The sequence below is a fragment of the Hermetia illucens genome, chromosome 2, assembly GCF_905115235.1.
Source record: "Hermetia illucens chromosome 2, iHerIll2.2.curated.20191125, whole genome shotgun sequence".
In the NCBI taxonomy this organism is placed as follows: domain Eukaryota; kingdom Metazoa; phylum Arthropoda; class Insecta; order Diptera; family Stratiomyidae; genus Hermetia; species Hermetia illucens.
This window is the reverse complement of record NC_051850.1, coordinates 113,043,099-113,066,542: the sequence shown is the minus strand read 5'-3', so window position 1 is coordinate 113,066,542 and position 23,444 is coordinate 113,043,099. Positions and strand designations below refer to the sequence as shown.

The 23,444-nt window shown below is 37.0% G+C and overlaps 1 protein-coding gene across 8 annotated transcripts in view; it reads left to right on the top strand.

Moving 5' to 3' along the window:
* The window catches only part of LOC119649798 (protein encore), a 160,154-nt gene that overhangs the window by 77,782 nt on the left and 58,928 nt on the right, over positions 1–23,444 (top strand). Inside the window, exons 1-2 of one of the 8 annotated variants that reach the window (XM_038052104.1) lie at positions 1,266–1,458; positions 21,526–22,466. The exons of 4 other annotated variants lie outside the window; for them this stretch is intronic. The gene's annotated coding sequence lies outside the window, so the exon portion shown is untranslated. Of the gene's footprint in view, positions 1–1,265; positions 1,459–13,752; positions 14,224–14,301; positions 14,418–21,487; positions 22,467–23,444 lie in introns of those variants that run through there. 3 more of the 8 variants (XM_038052105.1, XM_038052107.1, XM_038052108.1) reach the window with 3 other exon arrangements.

The following is a 23,444-nucleotide window of genomic DNA, read 5'->3' as shown; positions in this document are numbered from 1 at the left end:
TTGTCACGGCGCGCACTAATTTAAACTTCCCGGATTTCGAACGGTACCGGAGCTCAAGCGAATCACTCACAGCAATCCACAGAGCCTTTAATCCCTGATGATTCCGCCAGACTTTGTATCGCCCATTGGGAACGTGGTCGACAACTCGCTTAGTATCTGAGAATTCCCACCAATATTCTCTGGAGGATCATTCAAGGTATCCGCTGTCCGTGCAACAAGATAGCTCTCCCATTGTCGAGGTGCTTAATGCCAACTCAAAATATTACAGAGCCTCCTCACATTTGAAGGCGTCTTAAAATTTGTTCGTGTATCATCAAAATAAAAACGGTTTCCAATAGGTTTGCCTTAATTAAATTACTTTTCATCAGTGAGAAGAATTTTTAGCCGTTTTCTCCACTGGACGTGCTCTTTCGCGAACACAGCATGTTTCAATTTATGGACTGCTGTAAGCGCTGCTTTCCTTCTAATTGTTTCTTCGATTTATCGTTCCAGAGTCTCGTATTATACGACGAACTGTCTCCATACTAGGGTCCATTTGAACCACGATTTGCTGCTTTCCATAATATAGTCGGCCAGTCTCACTTTGTTGATCAGCGCAGTCTGCAAAAAGCAGGCCTGTACCCTTAATTTTCGGTATTTGTCAGCGAAGTTCCTACCACTTTCCTGCTCCTGTTAATAATATTTACGATTTTTGAAATGGTCCATCCTTGCGGAAGTTTATTACAACTCTTATTTCACTTCCACGGCAAAGGCGATTATCGACTACAATATATATTGAAAATAAACACGGAAATTCTAAACAATTTTTCTGGACTTAAACCTCGTCTTCGCTGGAAAAAGGGTACAAAAGTAGTTAAATTATAGTAAAATGTGTAAACTCTCAACAACAATTTTTTACAGGAATTTACAACTTATCTCGTCTACCATAACAAGACAGCACTGAAAAATCAATTTCCAAGTAAATTTTTGCATACATTAATGATGTCATCTCGTCCTGTGCATACTGGGATGATAGTCCTTTTCGAATTTCCTCGAATCGTATCCGGATTCTCTCGAAATACCAACAGCATATCAGGAGGAACTTAGGCTCATCGTGTGCGTGTATGTGCCTTCTTGTTTTACTTATCACATCAGCTTCGCTTCCACTCGGTGCCATCTTCTGGTTCTGTTCATGGGGAGGCACAGAGCAACCCGACAAGCTCGGGAAAACTGTTCCCAGTATAAACTCACTTTAGAATTTTCAGTTCAGCTTTTTCCACGGTACAGCAGTTGTTTCCGTACTGCCATGGTGTACGGGTGCGAAAGCTTTCTTAGTTTATAGCTCGAACGAACATTATTATGCGAAAATCGCGTTTCTGGTTGTTTAGTAATCACATTTTTCTTTATTTCAATCCGTTGAGAACGTGTTGAACTCGTGAAGGAATTCGCTTAAGATAAACGGCAATCAACAATTTGACGGTAGCATATCCTTTTCAATACTTCCTGGACTCAAAAATAATCAATTTTCCGAATCGATATCCTTGAAACGTGATGTCCTGCTCCCTTTTCCTCTCTGAACAGTGAAATGATCCTTAGAAAAAGGAAATGAAGTTGACAGTGTGAAAGTGATGAATAATAGTTGAGTGCAGTGTTCGAAACAGGATGAAAATAATGTGAAAACAGGAAGAGCAAGATCCAAATCATAAAGCGTAACCAAGTGCGCTAACGGCAATCAGAAATAAAGTAGATGGTCGCGTATAATACCCAGATTGGTTCTTATCCTACTACTGGAGCCTTTAATCATATAACCATTATCTACTCTGCAATTTTCCTCCATTTCCTGGATTGCACAAGTATCGTCCTTATCCCTCAGTCAGGCAGTGTTGTCACATTTCTACGTATTCTCAGGATTGCATAGTTTATCGATTGTGCAGCTCTCCCATGGCCCACATTTACCCTTAACCAATCTTGATTCGATTCTGCTTTGTCGTATCGTAGTATCCTCGAGTACAGCCCCTTCTGCTGCCTCGGCCTGGTAGTTTTTCTCTTCTCTCTCTCCACGTACGGACGTACGTATGAGGGGAACAGTAATGGGATAAAAAGTGGGATGTACAATACAACACGATAGTATTCGCACATTTCCGCTATTTAGGGCAACTTGTGAAAGATGGGATTATGATACAGAATTTTTTCTACTCTTGTTTGAAGAAGCGGTAATGGCGTTCAAAAGGATCATCATCGGATCATCACTAAATGATAAAACCAAATCTCACCTGATCCAAAATAAACATTGTCACTTGTTATCCTCATCCACCAGTGCTTATTTGCGTATCATAATAGTATTTTCGATGCAAAATCATTTCATGCTCATGAATATTTAGAACTATAGGTAAACAACAAATTCTTCCTGTTTACCTCTCGAAATTGAGACATAGACTCGGAGGGTTTGCAACATAAAACATCTACATATAACCAGGTTACGGTCCTTGTCCTTGTACTAAGAAAAGTGCAAAATAGCTCCCTCCACCAACCGCTATTTACCCAAATCTTTAGAAGTTACAAGCCTCCTTTTCGACCTTTATGTGATGGAAATCGATAATGTACCTATATACACCCTCTTCCATAAGTATATTGCACATTGAATCATGTAAATTCGCCATTGTACAGTGTATCAAACATTTTTCCGCTTGAAGCCCTACGCATCGGTTCGCATGCAACAATGCCTATTTTTGTAGTACACTCTGCCACTGTGTGTTATACAGGAGTGATGTTGTACACAATCATGGTGGTCGGATGATACGCGAAGCTGCTGATATTCTTCGTTCACGTGTGTGAGAGAATGCTTCCATTGCGCACGTGTAGTGCAATCCTGTTAAGAGTCTATCCCCCTATTAAAACGCACTTGGAATGTATGACCCCTTGGACCAATTAATTTGTAGCTGAAGATCCTCTTCAAGGAAGAAAATATGCCAGACCATGTCATTGCCGCGCTCAAGGAGTACACTTACAACGAGTATGCCCTAAAAATGAGATCCTGTAGTTGTTTACTGTTCATATGATGCACACGTTTTTGCAGAGATAATCATTTCGATTATCGTCACTTCAATAAGAACAGGAGCAATAATGATTTAGTTATAAAGCTTGCGTGTTTCGCAGGAATCCCTCGTCACTTTCATGCGTGTTAAGTATTAAAAAAATTTAACGTTTTATTATTATTATTATTGTTATGTGCTTGCCAAAATGTGCTTGTGTAGGATATAGCATAAATACAAGTCAAGACTGGGAAGCATGCCAAAATGAAGCTATGCTATTGCCTGACAGAATGATGTATTGCCGCAAATTGTTTTTTATTTCATTGTTGCTATTACGAGCAGAAGAAAGCTTAGAGAAGTCTAGCGGAGTTTTTCAGAATGACCTTCCCACAAAAATTCTGTTGAATCTAATGCAGGAATTTGAGTTCGATGAATTTGTAATTTTGACACGGAATTTGTTCGATTAGATCTTGTGCGTGAATTCAACAATTGAAGTGACACCGACATAGCAAGTTGAAACTATATAATTTGAACCGCATCAGTTTTGGTTGTTTAATGAATTTCGAACTAAGCTATCTTAACACAAATCAGTCCTTAAAAGTGCAAGCGGTTCAATGAATTTATCATTAAATTGATCCAGAATCAAGTATCTAATTTACGAAATGACATAATATTCAAATAGGAAGTTATAAGAACTTCAATCTTTTAAAGTAAAACTAATGAGAAATCATCATTATTAAAATCATATAATTCATATGCACTCAATTGCCAAGGATGATATATGTAGTTTTAGGTACGATATCATCTAGCATAATACTTTAAATGAGCTAGTCCAATGCCTTTGTCAGTCCAATAAGGGCGGGTCAGTGTTGAAGTGACAGTGTTAACAAAATTTGTTTGAAAGGCTCATATATGCCATTATGTATGAGTTTGGTTCTGACACGCAGCTCGTTCTTACTGAAAACATATGCCATCCACGTCAATATTTGGTACCATCGATCTTTAGACTCACAGTCTCATCAACGTTGTTTTCAAAGACGTGACTATCAATAACATTGCCGACCCAAAGTCTGCACCACATTGGCACCTGATGAACCCCATGTGGGTTGGTGTCATCCAACATATGGCTTACATAGGCACTCATAACAAAATTCTAAAGAGAAAAAAGTAAGTAAGTAAGAGTTAAATTTTCATTAACGCCCATGCTCTCTCCTAATCTATCCCGCGGGTGGAATAGATGTTACATTCCAATTCCGAGTGTGTTTCCTAAAGAATTTGAATAGAGATGAACATCGCTTCTTTGGTCTTTTTGGAATTTGCATACACCAGACTTAGTCATTTAAGCCGACTGTTCCTGCTAGTGGAGACGATGTCCAAACTAGGTCGTTTCGGCAAAGGACAGATTTGGTAAAATTCCAATGCTGTTCTTCTCTTGGGTTGTTGAACTGGACTAAGCTTGGTGAGCACTTGTCATTAATGAGTACTCTTAGTTTGTCGATCGAAATGTTAATGACATTAAGCCTGGAAACTTCCAGAATATGTTTGCCCTGTTTCATCGCCATCTTCATGGATATAGAAACTGGTAGCATCCGATAGGTCATTTTGTTGAAAGTGGACTTTGTGCTGATGTATCGGCCGTGTTGTAAGTCCCCAGTTCTAAAGTTTTGTGTTTCCTCCTCTAGCTAAATATGATAACTACCCTTGTGATTTTTTTTAGTCCTAATGTAGTCTAATAAATGAATCGAGTGTGTTTTCAACGTCATCTTTACTGATCATTATTATCTTTGGCAAAGTAAAACTCTTAAATGTCAACTGCCGAGACCAAGTTTGTTTTCCAGTTTGGTCGAGAAGATTTCTCTGATAAATGGAGAGAGGAAATTGCCATCGAGCCTCCTTTCAGCTGCTTAAAATATTCGCCTAAAAAAAGGTGAACTGGCGTTCTTTCATGCAAATTCCGACCTGCCTCACGTACTGTTTCATCATACCGTTCTAGTCTGCATCTGAAAACGGGATGTGGATTTTGAGAAGGTCTTTGGTCCAAGGTAGTATGTATGAATTAGGTATTTCCAGTCTGTTGTTTTCTGAGATTGATTAGTATTCTTTGATGATTTTGTCCACATGTAATAGAGAATCTCTCCTGAAGTTACTCCAACAGTTCCTGCATTAAACCGCCTGAACTAAAACTGCTGCCTGAACTCATACACTCGGCATTATTCTTGCTAGAGCGATACTTGCAGTGAACAAAGGTATAGTCTACGTGCTGTTTAAAATTAAGCCATCACTTTCCAATACAGGTTTCTTTGATTGCTCAGCTAACGTTTTTAAGGTTTTGTTTGCAAAACAAAATCGGTTCAATGTCTGTCTGTCTGTTTTATTTTTTTCTTTTTTTTTAGGTGGAAATCTTCAAAAGACTCTGGCCTGGGCACGCCAGAGTGTGGGATTTTTACCCACTAAAACCACCCCCGACTTCCCCCCCTACCCCGTGGAACCACCTTTAGGTATTACATCACGGGGCGGAGTTAGCTTACTTTCGCAAGGTCTCCTTTCGTCTACTCGCGGGGTTCGTAACCGCGTCTTCCTCACTTCTTCTGCTTTTCGCAGTTTATCCTGGATTACAGCGATCATGGAATTGATCGCATCCCAGTCTTCCTAACAGACTACCATTCCCCGGACAAAATTTTCCGATGATAGCACTTCACCTAGAGTTTCCTCCAGGTTCCTCCTTTCTTCCACGAACTTAGGACACTGGAAGAAAACGTGCGCTGGGTCCTCTGGGACCCCGTCGCAGTTTGGACAATTAGGCGAGGTGTCCAATTTAAACCTGTACAGGTATTGACGGTACCCTCCATGGCCGGTGAGAAACTGGGTGAGATTATAATTGATCTTCCCATGCTTTCTCTCCAGCCAGCCCCCGATGAAAGGGATCAACCTGTAAGTCCAACGACCCTTTTCTGACTGGTCCCATCGCTGTTGCCATCTGCTTATGGATCTCTCCCTTTCGGCTTTTTTCACCTCAGATAAGGGAGAGATGGATCTGGTTTATATGTATTCCCGAGATGACGAACGCTGCATCGTCTGAGACGGTCCTGAAGGCAGAACACACCCTTAGGGATGTTCTTCTGTAAACCGTACTCAGTTTATGTGTATTGCCTAAAACCAGCAGTGCTTTTCCCCAAACTGGGACTGTCTGTCTGTCTGTCTGTCACAGGCACTTTTCTCAGAAACGGCTATACCGATTGACACGAAATTTGGTAAAAAGGTGGGACCTGTGGACCCCCAGACATGCAGTGAGGGATATCCTCCTCTGTTGAGATTAAGGGAGGTTCCCATACATGTAAAAGGCGGTGTAAAATTGTTTTCCACCAAATATAGTCATGTACTTTTCGAAGTCGTTCTTAGTTTTGAAATTTGTTAAAAAGGCGGGGAGTGGGAGGGGGTGGAAAGTGATGATTTCTTTAACGGACCCATTCTCAGAAACTACCCAACTGAAAAATCTGAAAAAATTCATGAAGTTGCCTCTATATGGTGCCCAAGCCTCAAAATACTCTCCATATCGATATCTGTTCAAATTAAGTTAATAATAGTATACTACATATTTTTGAGAAAATTGAGGGAAACCCCCCTTAAGTTTATCTCAGAGTTATAAAAGTTGGTAGTAGTATAAAATATAATATGAAGCATATCTCCATTGATCAAAATCATACTATTAGTAACAAAGTTACAGTAGCTCAAAGTTATCTTTGCCGTATAAATTTACAATCCGAAGTACTAAATCTGACATGCTAAATGCATATTCTTACCAGGCTACGTAGAAATGGGATAGTTCTACACTCAGATATACTCAAAGAAGAAGCAAAGAAACCTTTCATACCTGAAGCGCCCAGCTTCCGGTTTCTCGACTTGTTTTTTTCTTAGTTACATAGAAGTGATAAACTTACAGCAAGATAGCGAGCATATACGAATATCAATATCCAAGACTCAATAGGTATTCAAACCCAGGGTGGTAATACCGAAACGCTGACGCAAAGCCAGCTCAACTATCGCACCATCCATTCCCAATAATAATTTCATATTTACTGCAACCAAATAATGTTCCTTTAATATTTGTCAGAGTTACCGAAATTCCTTGGGATTCCCAATGCCTAGAAGGAATCATAAGATGGATGGCCTACCGATGATGTTTAGTCCTCTATGACTTTGTGAATTGACCCACCCTCCTATTTTTCCAAGCAGCAAGTTACGGTGCTTCGTAAAAGGATCATTATTGCCGTATTAACCGATTCAAAGATATCTGAGGGCGGTTTCCCCAAAGGCATGTTAAAAAATTAATAACTAAACGAAGCCTAACAATAACCTCCTTGTGTCTTAATGTCATGGAACAACAAGAATATGCACTAAGCAGGGCAATATGTCAGTACAGGGTAGAGAGACAAGAGGACCTCAAGTTTTAACTTCGACTCACAAATAAAAAAAAAGAATTTATGGATACTCCAGCTTCCTTATACCCGACGGGCATTCTTTTGTAGTATCTGATTCACCATTTGAATATCCACCTTCGCTAAAACTGAAATCCGTTTGTAATTTTCCAAAGACATTAAATTTCTGAGAACTCATGTCTTACCAGTGTAGCACAGGCAGAAATCCAAAACTTTAGCAAGTTATTGCTTACACTGCCTAATGAGATTGCTACGGCTTAATCGACAATCTTCCAAAACCATATCTTCTATCGCTATGACTTTTGGTGTTAATACAATTTGGAATCTTTGGAAAAGTAAAACGGCGAACCTAATGTCTTATCTAACTACTAAACTTTTTAAACAGCTGTACACATGGTTGTCATAAACCCGTATATGCAACATCGCGAATCAGCCACACCTACGCGCCATCGTTGGCGGTTGCTGGTAATATATTTCGTTCCCACATGACTTCCCGAGAAACTCTACTGTTCTGTGCCGCCTACTTGGCAGCTATCCTATTCTCCGACAATAGGAACTGCCCCTCTTCCTCAACGTGCACTAAGTTTACAAAATATAGTAATGTACTATTATTAATTTTATATGAGCGGATATCGGGGCGGGTGGTATTTTTATTCCTAAATATCAATTTTTCGGCTGGGTGACTTCTGAGAATAGCCTTTCAAATAAATGATCATTTTTTAACTTCCTCACCCATCCATGCTTTTGAGGACGTTCTTCCTTTCGAAAGTAGAGTCAGAAACATAGCACTGCTGATCGAAGAGAGTTGCAGTCAATCTCTGTTACAAAAAATTCCCATAAAATCCATCCGATCTTTCCAGCCATTAATTTTTGGGCAACTCTGGACACTTATTGTTGGCCACACCTCTCAGATTCTTTTAGTATTTTGAAACCGCATTTCTGGTTCTTCTTCCCTTCCTTTTCCCTTTCGAGTTTCTCTTGGTCCGCAATCGAACCATTCTGTTATGGCAAAAAGGCAAAAGAGAGCGAATGAATCACTTTCCAGGCCCTTGCTCAATATCGGAAACGAAGAAAAAGGAATGCCTGCGGAATGGACATCGCGTATCTCTTCCTATATTCCTCGGGAATAAAACACAGATCAAATTTTCATTACAACTGGAGTAATTTGATTGTGGTAATATTTTTATCATTCCTATTTCAAATAAAAAATTGGATGTTGTTTATTTCTGCGACGAAATCACATTTTATGGATATACATATCTTTCCAGTTGGTGCGCGAGGCAGATATTAAAGGTTAATCAAAACTTTCTTGGGTTCTGAACTGGCAAGATAAACTTTAACCGGCTTGAAAAAGAATTTGGGACCTGGTGGACGATCTAGAAGGGGAATAAAGAGATTGGCAAGTACAGAAAATAAGGGGGGTTCAGGGCTGAATGATGGTACTAAAAGGTGTCCTAAACCCTGAGACACTGGGAAAGAAAGTAAATTCGCGAAAGAAGTGGGTATGGTTCGTTTGATATATGGCAAATATCTGTGTATCTCTGGCATTCTATAAGCCCACCTTGTCCAAATTTATCTCTGCGTCGACTTCAGCGTGCTCTTCCTAATTAACAAAATAAAAAGAATTCTGACTGTTGTAGAAGCTCAAATGAATCTGATCTCGGATATTGTGTAGTCTAAATGAAAACGAATTTCATGATAGAAAATCCTAGATTTCACTGAATGTGATGAGCCACCCTAACTGGTCGATACCGTCTCCACTCGCCATTAAAAAGAAGAAAGAGCGCGAGGATCCACAGTAGATCGATTTTCTAAAATGAGGGATTATATACAAGCTTTTCGAAACACTAGGCCAGTCTAACTCCTCTGTCAACAAGCAATCATAATTTCATAATGAACATGGTTTCCATTTAATATTCATAAACAAAATAATTCTTCATATAAAGCCGCTACGTGGCGTTATATCGCGTAGAACACGGGAATGCCTCCGCAAAGAGGTCGTTTACACAAAGAACATTCCTGATGAAGATTCGTCTCCTCTGCAATCAACTTCAGCACATGACAACCAAAGTCGTGCTACTCACACATTCGTAGCGATTGTAACCATGTTACTCTAAATTTCGAAATTCCAGATGATTCTTCAGATAATGGTAAATTGCACTTTCTCTCAAACACCTGCCAGAAATTACCTTTTTCCCTTAAACACACATAGTAAAACGGTGCAGTCTATTCCTAGCCCCTATTCCTGATGGACAAGATGGTTTAAAAATATTCTTGTAACTTTGCCTGAAAAGTTTTCAGTTTAAAAAGCTTCAATAAAAGGACATCAAACTTTTACCTTGAACGAGCCTATTACTTGGAAATTTGAAACTCTGAAGATACTCTAATTAGATTATACCACATTTTTGCCCTAGAGATAAAAGATCTTGAATATAAACACTGCAGAGAAAGCCAAATTAAATGTTGATTTAGCTAATTAACAAGTTTTTCTATTACTTGAAACTCAGCCACAAGCCTTGCTAAAAAAAATTGAGAGATTTCGTGCAAAAGAACTCTGCTCACCAATTTAATCCGTTTAATGGTTAATAACTCCAAGAGCTTCTTTCAGAAAATATTTTCAGAAATTCCGGTATTATCCTTCAAAGATAGATGACATATAAAAACAGTAAACAATAAAACATCTAATATTGAAAAGTCTTCGGGAAAGTTGAGCTCACCGTCGGAAGTGGGCAAGAAAAATTCACAGCCCGCCCACGAAGCTGATGCATGCACTTAAAGGCTTATTGCAATTCAAATGTTCTAACTCATAATTAATTTAGCATAATGATTATTTTATTGCTTTCATACATAATTATGGAATTTGTCCAGTAAATCCGTAAAGCCCGCCACTAGATTATCCACGAAACGATACTTGTATGACTTTATTTGCTTGCAGTATGTATACATTGTTCATCGTCTACCATCATGCCATTTAATCCAGCTGTTTGATTCCGAGAAGCGAGCAAACAATCGATTGCCACGCCAACGGAAAAATCAATAGCAAATGTGCTTTCTAATAATCCCATAGAAACGCATCGACTACATTGTGGAGATATTATTTTAGAAATAGTCTGAGGTGATTGTCAGGAGATTTTCTAGTATGTACCCCATATTAACAATATTATAATTTTTCCATTTTCCTCTCCTGTAGGACCAGTTTAAACTGTAGTTTTCATTAGAAATTAATTATACGATTTCAAATTATAGCAAGGATACACATTTTTGCAGTTTAATTGTTTAAGGATTCTGCACATCCCGAATTTAAGACATTTTTTGTCGGTACTCTTATCATGGAAAAATATTGGGCTGAAATGAAAATTGCTTTTCTAAGTTCCATTATCAGTTTTAACATTTTCTAAAAGGGTATTTGAATCTTCTGGGCCAAATTGATAACCGATTTCACTAAAGAAAGGTGTCATCTATAAGTACCATTTCAAAAATACGCGAATAGTTAGTATTCAGTAATGTTGAATAAAAAGCTTAAATAAGGACCTGTATGCTTGACGAATTCTAGTTAGGAGATATTCCAGCGCAAGTTTCCAAAAGAATCCACTAAGCTTTCGGAAAGCAAGCACAAACTAGACAATAAATATCAAAATGTCGAAGTGAATTGCAGTCGAGAGTACAAGGTGAGGTAACAGTGTGTGAAGTCTCCAAAAACTTCATTTGCACAAAAAAACCGAGGTCGCGTCGCTCTTCACAACTGGCGGGAGCATTTGCGCATCATATGTTGCTCTGATAACAACTATTTTTTTCTCCGAAATTCCCATCCTGCGCAGAGTATAACAGAGACACTTCCTGTTCATGCTGTCCATTTTTTTTTTTTTTTTTGAAACCCGATCGGAAACCGATTTTTTCTCTGTCGATTGAACTTTGGAATTATTCCTTCATGCCCTCTAGAATAATTTTAGCTAATATCCTCACGGCGACGAAATATCTCTTCAGTTATCGGAGTCAAGCTGGGTGCTCTTTTTAAGGTTTTGTGTGGAACAAAACCTTATTAGAATCGAGTCGGTGTCTGTCTGTCTGTCAGATCCGATTTATTCGAAAACGGCTAGACCCGATTGTCATGGTGAGAGTATGTAATCTGGTGTTCCCTTTACATGCAGTAAGTGACGCCATGTGTTAAGTTCAAAGGGGGCTCCCCATACATGTGAATGGAGGGTGCACATTTTTTTTTCACAGAATGTAGCCATGTGAGGTATCAAATGAAAGGTCTCAATTATTACTTTTCGAAACTGGTTCAATATTTGATATTGGATGAAACATAGGGCAGTGAGGGCTCAAAATATGACCCCCAAAAAGTGTAACAGGTCTCGTTTTTAGAACCTATCCAACCGAAAAATCTGAAAAAAAAAAACAGTGGTGCATCTCTACGAAATCTAGGTCTCAAAATATATCCGGTTCCGATATCTGCACAAATAAAGTTAATAATAGTATATTTCCTCATTTTAGAAATTTTGCATATCTCCCAAAGCCGAAGACACGGCAAAACGTACATGCATATACGACCTGCTTAGGCAAAATGCATTCAATCATGCTTCAGGCATAGAAGTACGACATGCAATGATAAAATGTTAAAAGTTGGACGGAATACGGGTAATAGAAAATACATTATAGAAATGATAAACATTCGGGTGGTAGGAAAAGGGAAATGCTGCAAACAAATGAATTTTTACACCAACCGAGTACAAGACAACAAAGAAACGAAGACGATTCGCAGGCATAGACGTTGCACATACGATGGGCCTCAACTGCACATTTCTTCCAAGTAAAAACAGAGATTTAAAACTTTCCGTATTGTTGGCAGATGCCTAAACTCTCTCAAATCACCTGTTTCTACAAAACATTCACAATATCCATTGCTGCTTTTCAAAAGGGATCGGGCTAATTTTAACACGCAATGGAAAAAAATTAAATGAAACGTTAATTTTTACTAACAAAGAAAGTCAGTAAAAACGATGGATATTAAGCATCAAACTAGTATTCTACTAAATTTTGAAAATGAAGAAAGCAAAAGACCATGAAATGCACAAATTTGATGTAAATCTCAAATCTCTTGTTACTGTATGTATCGGAATTCTACTGTAATAATAAGATGCATTTAATTTTCTCATTTATAGCATTTTTGGAACCCTAGAAACTTTAAAAATGTAAAGCAATATTTATGAAAATAAATTGATATCGAAATTGTTCGATGCGGTCTTTTCTAGTGATATCAATCTAATAGTAATTCTGTAAATTGATAGTTAAGATATAATAGATGCAATTCTCAGATATTGGCCTTGTATTCTGCAAACCCTTCAATGCATTACTCGCCATCATAATGGAAAATCTCCAATATTGGAAAAAATCTTGGACAATGAACCGAAAACAAAGCCTCATGAAAATGGGTATATAATCGCTCTACATTGCACTATTCGCTTCCGAGGCAATCATGTCTGGAAATCATATATGAAAAACTTGCAAAAGTTCGTTAAACTCCCATAAATTCATTCATATCTGGAATGCAAATCAAAGCGAAAAGCCATGAAAAACGAAAATAATCTCATTGAATTTTACAGTATATCCAAGATACCTCATATGAAAAACTAACTGAAACTACAAAAAGATTAGAAACTATCTTGTCTTTTACTTACTTTTCCTTTGAGACAGTATTACTCCCTTTATAATTTATCCGTTTTCTTGCACTCAACTCGAAATTATAAAAGGAAAAGGCAACAAAGCAACTTGCATATATGAAAAATCTTTCAAACATCTCTCCAGGAAGATAGATCTCGCAAACAAAATTAAATTTCGCCAGACATATTTAAAAATTTATATTTCCCTGACGGTTTTTCTCAGCTTCTAGCTTTCAAAAGTTTTCGGTGAAAATCCGTGTGCTGCTGCTGTTCCTGTTCTTTCATTCGAATCCGTATATTCGTGTTCGATGTATATAACTTCTTTCTACCATTCCTAACGCGTGTATATAGATGTGAATTTTTTGCAATTTTCTTTCTTAAAATATTATCTATCTTTTCAAAACATATTCTCAACTTGATTGTATGTTACCTGTGAATATACGATTATATATAAATATAGAGAAAAACATGGTCTCAGGCCATAGAGAACGCCACACAGCTCTATGTAACACTGGCGCGACGAGGAAAGAACTTTTGATATAGCTTTCCGTACATTCGCTTTTATGTTCTCTATCACTTTTGTATTTTTCTTTACGAATTTTCCGGGCGAAAGCTCAGTACGAATTCAGTTCGAAAATTGCTTCTGATAAAATTGTGTAGTCGCTTTTGTTGTCGGCAAGTAGAAGTAGAAAAGAATAGTCTCGGGAAATATTCTATCCATTGTTCCTATTTTCCTATGACAACTTGGAAAATGCTTTTAGGAAATGCCGTGGATTACTGAACTTGCCTTTCGCAATGTTTTTAATGTTGTAAGGTCGTAATTTTCCATCTCGCCAGAGCATTCTAAAGTCAGATAAACGTGGAACGAAAAATGTGAATTGAAAATGCCCTAAGCCAACAATAAGTGACAGTGCAAATTCTAGCCGTTATTATTTTTTTTTCCTAATTTTTTTGTTGAGATCGTATTCATTGTTTCTTAAAAAATGAGAAGAATTTCCGTCCAAAAAATTTACAACGACCAGAAGACATCTATTTCACATACGCGTAGTTTCTTTTTACGCGAATAAAGTTAATATAAATTTAAAACTAATCGTGGAGTTTGGTTCGAAAAAAATGGTGTGTATAATTATCAAATGATGGTCGGAAGATTTCATTCCATTTAATTTTCCTAATGTTTTCTTCTCCGATCCCTAGTGAAAATCGAACGTTCAAAAATAATGTGCGATAATAAAATGAATTTCATCGAAAGTTTACTCCGAGATTTATTTAATTTACTGAATAGAAGGTAGAACCGTGATAACAGTTTCAAGGTATTATATGTAACTATGTTCAGCATTTCAAGCGTGCAAGTGTGGGTTTTCACTAACTTTCCGCTTCATAATCAGATTTTTATGCTACTCCAACTTGTGAAGTGAAATCGTGATTGGTCGATTAAATATCACTATCAATACACCTGATAAATTAGTATTCACGAGATATTAACATATGTACGTGTTCTTGACCTTCAAGACGTCACTAGAAGAGCTATGACGCAATGCTGTGACACATCTTGCGAATGAACACAGCTGATGATCGTTTGTTGTTATGAGTTGAGTTCGGTGTTTGCTTGAGGTGCCTCTGTTTGTCATGTTTTATTATTAACTGAGTGAATATTCTATTTTGCTTATTTCGTTAAACAAAAAGTGAAAGTATTGGGTTTTGAAAATTTGTATAGAAAATGTATGAATTTTTTCCCTAAAAACTATTAATGTTCGTCATAATGAACGATCTTTATCAATCAGTCATCAATTAGAATGAACGATGTCTTTCAACCACGAGATTACATAAGATTTCTCTTATCAGCATGCATTTCCTGTAATTGTGTTATGTATTTTGAGGTAGTTTGTTTTGCCACAGGTGGGCTAATATATATGTGATAAATTCGAATTATATATATTATCTGAATGCCCAAATATTCACCCAGATAAGTTTGAATTGAACAATCTCTCCGGTAAAATTTAAGAAATTGGCGTATGCCCGTGTGGAGGAAGCATGGTCCGAGTGAAGTCTGTTTGTTGGTCGGTTTGACATTTCTGATAATCGATAATAAGTTGGGCGCTGAGACTACAATCTCCGCATAAATTAAGTTTTGAAAAACAATCGAATCGGGGTAATCGAGCAAATTTTGTCAATGTAAGGAAAAGGGTAATACTGTCTATATTGCCTAGCAAAGGAATTCATGAAGTTATATAAGACCTATATAGATTTCATAGAATTCAATATTCTAATTCGTTTCCCCGTTCTAATTTTGTTCCAGCTAATAAAGGAACTGACTTAAGGGGGTCATCCCGTGTGAAGGCCGTTTTTTTTGCCCTTTTTTGAAAAATTATTTTGAAGGACTGGATAAAGACAGAAACGTGATTTTTTCAGCATATGTTTATTGATATCTCTAGTATATGTGATAAATTTTTCAGCTTGATTTCGTAGCTAATTTTCGGAATAGGCGTTAATTTATGCACCCATCTCCAAAAAAAGGTGTTTTTCTGCTGCCACGCTGGAGGGCGCTGTGTTCATCTGAGGGAAAAAAACTAAACGGCATTTTAATGTGGACAATATTCCACGGTCCGCAAACTAGGATAATTAGAAAATGTTAAAAGCTAAATTTTTGGTGGGCTTTTAAACTTAATTTTTTGGATTTTGGTGTTTTTTTACGGCTTTTTTTATGAATAAAAAAAAACTACCCATCCGATTGCAATTATCCTAGTTTGCGGACCGTAGAAATATGTACTAAAGAAGCCGTGAAAATTTCAAAGAATTTGGTTGGATAGATTTTGAGCTATGGTGGCAGCCGATTTTCAAGATGCAGTTTCGAGAAAAACGCATTTGAAAATTTAACTGTGATTATCAACAGTAAAATTTTAGCTCACCATTAATCTGCTACACCTGGTCCATAGAGAGCACCCTCCGTTTCTTCAAAAAAGTCTTGCAAGGCCGATTGTTGCTCTCTGGTGTCAATTGTGGCTCTTTTAGCGAGGTCAGTCGATCGTCGTTCGGACCGCCAAATTCGCGCTTCATAACAGCGGTCGATATAAACCTGACATATGCGACCAACTTGACATCCCATTGTCACTAGGATTTTGAGAATGCCATTGAATCCTTCATTGAAAACAATTACAGCCAGAAAAGTGGCTATTTCTACGACCTCGGCCCCAGAATGAAGGTGTTTAGGAGCGAAAGTTCAGATCAATGCATTCAACGACTCATTGTTATTCTGGGTCTCTGCTCCTAAACATCTGTTCAAGAGATCATCTTGTGACAAATCTTCGTAGATTGGTTTGATGACTGTTTGAACTTCTGCAGTCAAAGGTGCCTTCTCGTGGTGAAAACTATCCAGTTCTCCTTTAGCTTCCGCTTGGCGCCATTTGCACCAACTGTCCTTGCCTGCTGGACAACTTTGATGCTGAGGATTTTCGTCTGTAGAACATTTATGGAAGAAAGTTTCCCAAATTTCTTGCTTCATTCCTTCTATCGAATTTGCATGTCGACGAATAGCTAGCCCAGAAAATGTAGTTAGGTCCTTATCTGTAAGCTTTGCAGCACCTTTTCCACCAATGCCTTTGTGATTCTTCTTTGCATTTCTAAGCCGCGTTCCCATTCTTTTCTCGACATGTCCTACGTATTCCTTTTTTACTACTACGTATTTTATTATTTGCAGAAATTTGCAGAAATACCGGAGTAAACTCCAGCAAATCCAATATATTATACGATATACAAAACTTGTCGCAATTGGAACATCCATGTTCATGCTTGCTAAAAGTTTCTTTCCTGATGTTGATGCGAAGTCCTTTTTCTTCTCTGATAAGTATCGATTCCCATGAAATACTCGTTTTTTAGTGCGAGTATGACGTTGAACGTTAAAGCGATCTCCCTTCGTACGATCCATTTAAAAAAATCACTGAACACACAAACAGCACAATACTTACAACAAAATATAACTGAGTATAACTTGAACACCTTTCAGTGCTCACTCTAGACGGGATTATCCTTTTTATTCCAAACAGCAAATAAGTTTAGACAATTGATTGGTTTTTCATCTTTTTATATTTATACCTGTGTTCAAATTTATAAGGCTCAGGTAAAAAACTAACAGGTAAAAAAAGATTCGATGCTCTTTCTCGTCGAGTACTCTAGCCGCGGCTGCAAACTCCTTACCTGTTTAACCCTGTAATTTCTGAAGGACTCGGAATATCGGAAAATCCCTTTGTCCACATATTCTCCACTATATATAGATACAATTCATGCAAAAAAAAAAAAATCGATTTCTCCAACCCGACACACGGGATGACCCCCTTAAAAACACCATTTTCAAAACACGACAAATACTTGGATCAAGTCAAAAAGGTTATCAACCCTGTAATTGTAAAGAGTTGTTTCTGTCAAAACTGATCAACTATTTTCCTGGAACCTAAAAAGTATTTAAATCGCATTCATAATGTAAAACCTCGGAAATATTCTGTTTTATTGGCCTCCTTACCTCTTGCTAAGATATTACCAACACCATCATCCAAATGGCTATTCAAAATTGTGCACAAATTAATTCCAAATATTTTTTTTAGAATAGGATGGAATAGATATAGGTTGAATTTAAATTCAATCTTTTGTCCTTGCTTCGTATTTATTAATTATAAACATTCAAAGAGTTTTGTTGTTGATTTTCGAGGGTATATTCAATAATTTATTGTAAATGAACTATGCAAGTCTTTGAACGACTTTTGTATTTTGTTTGCTCTTATATTTTAACGCTATTTCTTCGATAACCCAAGCCGATTACAGGGAATACCCTGTTTATACTACCTGCGCAGTTATATTTCGGGTTTTTTTTTTTATCAATAAAAAAACAGATCCGGGAAATATAAGGGGTGCGGTTGCACATCCCATTTCAGCATGTTGTATCCATTTCTTATCACCAGTAATAATTCGATGGAGAAAACTCTTTCTTTGATACCGCACCCAGTCAAATCATGCGGCACCCGTCTCGGGGGAATTTGCTCATTATGTCTTATATCCCCCTTTGCAATAAGTTCCTAGCTGACAAGCACCTGAATTGGAAATAAGGTTAACAACTCCAAAGAGTTTAACGCGCAGCTAAGCTCTGAAGAAGGGAATAAGTAGCTCTCGAAATAAGTACTTATTTGCAAAAATGGAAAATTTACTTGCAAAGGAGAAGCTATATATTTAAGTTCTACAAAGACTTTACAAACATTGGAAACTATGACCAAACTCCAAAAATTGTGTATCCGCAAGGCAACCAACCTATTGATCTTCAGATTTCCGTACCATTAAAGGCTTGGTAATTTTGGAAATTAGTAAAAAACCAAATCACGATCAATTAAAAGTGGATTCGAATTATCATCGGATCGTTCTACGGTAATAGTTCACTTACACAAATATCGAAAAAGACCAATCAATTTGGATATAGATTCTACTTAAAAGCAAAAAAGATCTGAAAGAAGTTATTCTTACTCTGCTTTGGAGACTAGGCAAAAACAGATCTTCGCGAAGTGTCTTCCAAACCAATTCTTGCGATATTCGTTTCGATTCACCAGATCATCATAATCATCAACGACGCAACAAGCGGTATCCGGTCTAGCCCTTCCTTAATAAGGAACTCCAGACATCCCAGCTTTGCGCCGAAGTCCACCAATTCGATATCCCTAAAAGCTGTCTGGCGTCCTGACCTACGCCATCGCTCCATCTAAGGCAGGGTCTGCCTCGTCTTCTTTTTCTACCATAGATATTGCCCTTATAGACTTTCCGGGCTGGGACATCCTCATCCATTTAAGTGACCCGCCCACCGAAATCTATTGAGCCGGATTTTATCCACAACCTGGCGGTCATGGTATCACTCATAGATTTCGTCGTTATATAGGCTACGAAATCGTCCATCCTCATCTACCTCACCAGAGTTACGGCAAAAAGTGGCAGACAAGGCAATAAAATTTAAAGTCAAAAACACTGCCAGTGACAGAAAAGCATCTGGGCATAACACTGTAATAATGATTAAAGAAGTTTTTTCGAGTTCTTTGAATACATTTAATGTCGTCGCTTAATGGAATGCTTCCACTAACTTACTTTTCTGCTCCTTAGAAAATATCCATAATTACAATAATTCCCAAGCCTGATAAAGACCTTACGCGATTGTATGTATGAGTGTATTATAATGAATCGAAAATAAACTCCAAACCCATCGGAGCTAGAGTTCCTCGGGGAAGCGTGCTGGGATCAATTTTGTATCCCCTTTGCATCAGAACTTACTTTCAAGGAATATTTCCTTATATCAAAGTTTCCTTCTGACAAGGCTATTTGAAGCTAACATATAGACCACAGGATTGCGCTTCGCGACCTGCATGCAGAATGGAGTAAATATTCCTCAAACAAAAGCATTAAATGCTTAGATGTCTACCTCAATGGGCACTTAAACTGAAAATATCGTATTGAAGCTAAGCACACCAAATCTGGCACCAAAAAATGCAAAGGCAAATGCAAGTTATAAAGTGATAATTAAACTTTTTAAAACCAACAAAGCGTTAGTGTCTCCTATGTCGTCCTTAGTAGAGTATAGAGCATCCACACAGTGTAAATGTCCTTCAGTTTAACTATCACCACACCTAACACTGTAATAAACTGAAACTAGAGAGACAAACACAGATACCCATGACCACTGGGATTCGAACCCAGAGCAGCGAGATTAAGAGGACTGAGAACCTCTTTCCAAGCAAAGCCTTGGCGACCTATTCCAAATTAATTTTTACTATTTTCGTTGGTCTTTGGGAGAATTGGAGCGAAGTTAAAAAATTCTGGTCCTACTTACATATATTTTCTTTTTTTTGTGGTGCATTGTTGCGGTTAGATATATTACATAAATATAATATAATGAATAAATTTATTGATAGGGCAATCATTAGGGCATTTTTCAAAAAAACTATTTCTTCTCTCTGATAATTATATCCAAATACACCCAATTTGCGGCGCCATAACCTTTTAAGGAAGGATGACGGCCAAGATTTTTCGTCAGGGTTTGAGAAAGAGAATCTTCTCCTTTTATACCTCTGTTTAACCCCGCGGAGATAAGGTTCAAATTAAACTCTTTTTGATTTAAAAATAGCCCCAGTTTTAGGCGCCATGGCCTTTTAAGGTAGCAGTACAGTCTGACCCTTGAAATTTCAACGTTTCAATGTTTGATGGGAGCTTAAAATATACAACAAAATATTTTTTTTACCTATTATTATTAATCAATTGTATGTGTTTCTTATGACCTCAGTATACACCGATCAATCAATGACGGGCTAATCATGCTAATAACAAACATTGATTGCCTTTTCCCGATGCTTCTAGCCAATAAGATACAGAAATACGATAGTGGCCTCCGTTTTCATCACTAGTAAAGTGTTTTATTTTAACTGAGGAAGGGAACAAGTTGTTCCCGAGATACCAGTATTTATAGAAATAAAAAACTTTACCAGCGACGAAAGCAGTCTACAATTTTATTGCATTTTGGAATATGCACCTTTTTTTTCTAGCAGAAATTAAGTCGTCAAATACATGCGAGTATTTCTAGTTCCATCAAATAATTTCTTATATTCCAAAATGAAAGCCGGAACCAGATATTGTTACAAAAGCTGTCCTATTTCGTCCTCTTGCTAGTTTTAGAAATGATAGGAAAAATTCACGAGGCTAAGGGTGTTGATCATTGCCTTGTTTCTTGGCATATTGAAAAATTATTTGTTATTGGTGAATGACCCAAGAATCTACTGTGATATCTATTCGTATTACAATCAAAGGGACATTTTGGAGTTCGAGTGTGAGTCATGTTTAAGTTTTCGGGCAATAAAATCCTGTTTTTACTTTGTGTTTTTTAATGCGGCCCGAAATTGTTTATCCCGTCTCTGGATCAATCAGCGCTCTAACGACATGGGTGCTTAAACATTTTAGTTAATCATGGGTTTTGTAAATCGGTTGGGCTATTTTCCTGCACTGAATTATTTTATCTGTTTTCCTAAGAAAGGTCTGCTGTCTATATTTCATATATTCCAATGCGACTCCGCGAAGTTCTGTCTTTCAACAATTACCCTAGTTCACGTCTAAATGAAAAAATTACAAAGTCTTTGCTAAAAGGAAATTATAAATCCATTGGAAAAGTAAAAACAAACAGCTCCGCTGATCAAAGTGATATGAAGGAAATTACGTTAAACAAATTCTTAGCACAGCCACCTGTAGGTTTCCAAAAAAACACAAAACCACCCACCTATGAATTAATAGAAAACTCGGAGCACTTCCAATTCTGGACTGTTTTTGAAATATTTTCCCAAGTTTTTCATAACTGTTTCTCTCCTACAACCAGAAATTTCATGCATGTTGCACTCAATTGTTGTTCAACAGATAAAATCAATAATAAGCAAAGGTGTTCTACAACAATGAACAGTAAAAAAGACTTAATATGCATTCGAATTGGTTATGGTCTCTATGGAATTCATAAAATTGAAATCAAGTGATAATATGAAAATAACAGTATTTTACAAACGACAAAGTGAAAGTTAAGTTTAATAAGAATCAATAGAAGATATATTTCAAATATATTTAAAAAATCTATATAATAAAAGAGTAAAAACCAAATGCTTTACATAGTTTAGTCTCTAGATATAAAGTACGTTATACATGAAAAAGTTACCAGATAAGTGAAAATTTATTGAAATAAATTATACATATTGAAGAGAATTTATATATAAAACAAAAATAATTTTAAGCGATCGCGAAAAGAAATTTTAATAATGTGATAGTGCTGTGCTATATAATTATTAGTGATTTCTATATTTTAAAAATTTAAACGAGAAAAAAAGATAATAATTTATATATACATAAGAGGGAGGTAAATAATACGATACTTATTTACAATAATATAAGTTACCAATACAAAATAAATAGATAAGAAACTAAAATACGAGCTATTTATAAAATTTATCTAATATACACACATAATAAATTTAAAACTCAATTCGAATTATAATACATACGACGATAACATAATAGTGCTGCTAACATTTCGGAATATTTTCTGCAGACGTCAGTTTTAACCATTTTGTGAGACGACGAGAGAATCACTTAACTGCACTGCCAATATTCTAAAAAATAAAAAAACATTGTGCTTGAAAGATAGAATAGTGTCAAGCGAGGAACACATTTATCATTGAATTCAAAAGCTATTTTCCATTCTTTTCCGCTTGTTTGCAAACATTGGTGATTTCGAATTTGAACGCTTGTTATCTCATATAAATGGATATTTCAACGAACGGTACACAATTCTACATATCTCTTTTAGCAAGGTAAATTGATTTCATTGTTGAATAAACAGATACCGATCCTTTTTCTTACCTTATAATTTCATTAGAATCAATTGTTTGAACGTCTAGCGTTAAACGAAAATTAAAATTCAACATTCAATAGCAGGGTGGTTTGGAATTCTTTTGTTGTATTACGCAAGTCTTTTCTTAAGGTATTAAGATAGCCTAGACATTTTATTTTTTTGATTTTCTTGAAAACTCAGTCCAAAATTGATGTAAAATTGATCGAAAAAAGCTTGAAAAATAGCTCCATTCGAAACTGGGTTATTCACTTTTTCAGGTTTTATGTAAAACAAAATCTTATTAAAATCAGTCTATCTGTCCGTTCATCTGTGTGACTGCCACACCTATTATTTTAGAATCCGTTGCTCCTATTGACATGTAATTGGGTAGAATGGTGGGAGCTGTGACCCCCTTGTATGCAGTGAGGAACATAGTTCCACGTTGAGTTTTAAGGAGGTCCTCATATATGCGAAAGGGGCCTGTGTGAAACGGAGTCTTATTAAAATCGATTCAATATTTGTCTACCTGTCACGAAATTTACTCCGAAACGGCTGGAGCTTTCATCACGAAATTTGGTGATTATATGTGATCTGTGAACCGTTGTACGTCCAAGGAGTACCATCATTGAATTTGAGGGAAGGAGGGTATATATGCAAAAGACAAAAGCAAAATTTTCTTCACATAATATGGTCATAATAATAATATGATAATAATCGTTAGCGCAACAATCCATATTGGATCAGAGCCTTGAAGTGTGTAAGAGCACTTCATTCAAGACGATAACGGCACACTGCAGTATACTGTAGGAGGCAATGTGGTCAGCATTGCGTTCGCCCGAGATTATCACTCTGATTTGACTCAGGTACTCATTCACAGAGTCCAGTCACGATAACAAATCCCTCTGCCACCAGTGGGATTTGAACCGCGACCTTCCGCTACAACAGTCATCTGGTGTAT